The sequence below is a fragment of the Myotis brandtii genome, unplaced genomic scaffold (assembly GCF_000412655.1).
Source record: "Myotis brandtii unplaced genomic scaffold, ASM41265v1 scaffold53, whole genome shotgun sequence".
NCBI classification, from domain to species: domain Eukaryota; kingdom Metazoa; phylum Chordata; class Mammalia; order Chiroptera; family Vespertilionidae; genus Myotis; species Myotis brandtii.
Window position 1 is genome coordinate 339,102 of NW_005369942.1, and position 4,186 is coordinate 343,287.

Below are 4,186 nucleotides of genomic sequence, written 5' to 3' on the forward strand. Positions count from 1 at the left end.
ATGTGGCTCATGAGCCGAGGTTTGCCGAGCCGCAGTTTGCTGACCACTGACTTAGGTGAATGTGTTTTGTTCAAATATGAGAGGAACTAAAGGGGGGACGGTTTTAACAAAGGACATGAACCAACCATTCCCAATTTTGTGGCTTAAAACAATAACTTATTTCTTGTGATTCGATGGGTTGTCTGGTATCAGCGAGGCAGCTCTGCTAGTTTTATGTGGGGTCCCCACATAGCTGTGTTCATTTAGAGCTCGGCTGGTGCTGGAACGTCCAAGATGGCCTCTCATCCTTGTGTCCCTCTCCACGTAGTCTCTAAGCATTCGGTAATTTGGATTGGACTTCCTTACAGCATGGCAGTTGGGCTTCAAAAAGGAGAAGGTAAAAGATGTCAGTCCTCTGAAAGCCTGGCTCAAGAGTCCCAGAACATTCCTCCCCTACTTTCTATTGATCACAAGTGATAAGGTGGGTGACAGGCTCCACTCTACTTGTGAGCAGCAACATGCACAGATGGAAGAATTGTTGAAGTACCACAGTTTCCCTAAGGAAAATTTAAGTGCTATTACCATGGGAAGGACAATTAAACCAAAAAAAACCCAGCCCTTGTTGATCCGTGTTGGACTACTTGTCTGTACCACATTCCTGTGTCTGTTCATCTAGTTGTTGGATTGTAAGCTCTGCTTGCTGGAAGGGACATCCTCAATTTGTCTTCTGTAGGCCTTTTCATTCAGGGGAAAATCCTAGAAGCTTATTAGCTCTTTTCCCACTAATCAGGCTAGTCTTGGTACATTCATGAGTATAAGAGACAATTTTTTTCATTGAATTTTTTATTTTATTTGGAGGGCATAGGGTGGGATAAATGGTGATGGAAAAAATAAGAGGCAAATTTTGTACATATTGTTAACTTCTGGAATATAAAGGGCAAGGGGACATAATAGATTCCCCTACACTGGTGGTGGAGGATGTGGTGTTTTTATTAAATAAGTACTATCTTGGGATGGTTTGGGCATTTTTCTAAGTATAACCTATGCTTCTATTGGAGTGCTATCATGCAGTGATTCTCAAATATAGTTCCCAGGGTGGGAGCAGGGTGGAAGGAATCAATGAGAGAAAAAAGGAGACATCTGTAATACTTTAAGCAATAAAGATAAACTAAAAACAAACAAACAAACAAAAACAAAGTGTAGTTCCTGGGGCCCGCAGCATCAGTATCATTTGGGGCTTGTCAGAAATGCAAAATTTGGGGTCCAGCCTTAACCTACTGAATCAGAAACTCTGAAGATGGGCCCAGTAATCTGTCTTTAACAAGGTTTCCAGATGATTCTTGTGCATACTAAAGTTTAGCGACAGCAGTCATAGATGGTCCATAAAAATCCCTTTTGATACTGTCATTTTCCTGAATTGTGCTCAACAAATGGCACTCACTTGGTACAGATGGCTTATTTCTAAGTAATTTGAAATAGAAATAGGGGCCAAGACAACTGACATTTAATCAACAGTCATTATCTTTCAGATTGTTTTCTCCTTCAGGATCCTGCCTATATAGGAGACTAGAAAAATCTGTCCTCATTGTTTACTTTTCTGTGCTACTAACAGTTATGAGACCAGTGTTTAGATCCGGGTTAACTAAAGAAGCCTAAGGGCTGTGATGCTGGTAGTATCCCCAGAGGCCACTCTTCCCATTTCTATTATTTGAGCAAATATTTATCTTTAGCCTGGTAATTCTCTACTTCCCGTGGTCTGAATGTGACACTAAAGAGCAAATCATGAAAGGGAACTCTGAGGGTCTTTGAGAATGCTACTGTTGTCTAGCTACTGGATTGCTGGAGTGATATTTATTATTGGCTTCAGTGGTACTGCAGTGAGTACAGTGATTGGTTGCAACTGTAGCTCAGTTGTACCACAGGCTGTGTTTCAGTCAGTACCTTTGATCTGTAACATGCCCTGAAATGTGCAGTGGGGAATCCTATATAATAAAAGCCCAATATGCAAATTGTCCCCTCGATCGGTCATTTGACCAGGAGTTCAACTGGGAGACCGGGAGTTCGACCGCTCGCTATTATGTGTGCTGACAACCAGGGGGTGGCACGGAACATGGCGGGCGTCGGCCACGCGGTGCTGGCAGCAGGCAGCAGTGGAGGCGCTGCAGGCCATGATGTGCCCCAACGAGAGCGGGCCTACCTGTGCATGAATTTCGTGCACTGGGCCTCTAGTATGATATAAAAACTTATCATATAAAAAGTGTCTTTCTCTTCTAGGGGTTTATCACATGGCAGAGGAAATAAAATATGTGCATAACAATTAAATATGATGCAGATTGAGTGCCCTGAGAGAGGATTTGAGTGTTACAAAGAGTTCAAAGAAGATAGTGATCCCTTGGTGGATGGAGACCAATGAAGGCTTCATGGAGGAAGTGGCATTTCAGCTGAATCTTTGGTAGGTAGGAATATGAGTGTGTGGGGAGGGCAGTTCATGTCTGAGCATGAGGAAGAAGCTGGAGTCAAGAACCAGCAGGTGACTGTATCTCTAGCACCTATTCAGTGACTGACACACAGTAGGTGCTCAATAAATATCATGTGTTCTGTCTGACTCATAGACGGACCATTGGCTGACTAGCAGATTTTGGTTTTTCCTTTCTTTGGAAAAAGACAAAAGAAGAAGATATAATCTTACAAAATGTAAAAATCAACTCAAAGATATACTGATTTCAGATACATTAAGGTGTGAGAGCAAAGTGCTTTTTTGAGTCTTAAAGGCAGCTGAAAATGTGAAACTGGAGTTCAAGTTAGAGAACAAAACATTATTGATTTTGGAGATAGCTTTGTGCTGAATAGCTTCCTTCCCCCACCTCACTCTAGCCTACAACTTTCTCTACTCTGCTCCAGAGCCCAGGAGGCAGGCTTGTATGCTCTAAGACAGTGATGGCGAACCTTTTGAGCTCGGCGTGTCAGCATTTTGAAAAACCCTAACTTAATTCTGGTGCCGTGTCACATATAGAAATTTTTTGATATTTGCAACCATAGTAAAACAAAGACTTATATTTTTGATATTTATTTTATATATTTAAATGCCATTTAACAAAGAAAAATCAACCCAAAAAATGAGTTCGCGTGTCACCTCTGACACGCGTGTCATAGGTTCGCCATCACTGCTCTAGGACATCAAGCTGGACTTCCTTGCTTTCTGGCTTCCCTTAGAGCTTAGCCAAAGTGAAGACTGGCAAGAGTCTGACGGGAGGCGGGAGGATACGGTGGATGTATTTATTTCTCCCAGTTCCCTATTTGGGGAGCTGGCTGGGTCACTGCTCAACTGAAGGCCACAACTCCTGGCCACTAGCTCACGAGGAAATGGCTTATAATGACAGGGTGGTGTGTGTGCGAATCTTTATTCCTCAAAGGGCCAGAAACCAGCCCAGTGGTGCAAGGCTGGTTTGAAGTAGAATCCATTTTACCAGGCACTGCCAGTGAGTCCCACACAGGAATAGAGCGATCAGAGTGGAGAACCCAAATAGAAAAACATGTTTAAGGAGACTGGAGAGAGTCTCACCCTTTTGACGTTCACCTAGTGTTTCCCAGCCTTGACTGAAGGTCTGAGGAACTCCCACCTTGAACTTGGGAGACCTCAGCAAATCTCCCTAGGGCTGCTGCTCATCGTAGACATAGCTTTTTCTTTCATAAAAGTTGACTCCCTGCTCCTTTCCTGGATAGGGGGTACCAACCGATAAAACATAAAGGTAAGGGGATTAAACTAAATCATGTGGGGTTGATCACGTCCCACATGAACATTTAAGCCATTGAAGTCATTTGGACATGTGATGGTTACCATTTAAGGATAATCAGCTGAAAGTAAAGATACATATTTTCTGTAGGAATTTTTGAAATCTATGTATAAGATTTGAGGAACCATTTGCAGCTGTGTAACCTGAGATCCTATATGGAAACTGTTTAGCCCAGAGTCTGGCACAAAAGTCACTCCTACAGGAAGATAAAGTGAGTTCCTGAGCCCTCACCACGTGTCAGCCCCATAGCTTGTCATTTAACTAACCGCAGCCCTACAACCTTCGGATTCTAAGTGCTGAGCAGACTCGGGAGGCGACGGGTGCAGAGTTCTCTTAGGGAAGGGAGCTCCCAAGGGGTGGGTGTGCCGGGGTCCCACGGACACCGTGGGGAGGGTGCGCAGGGGCGCGCGTCC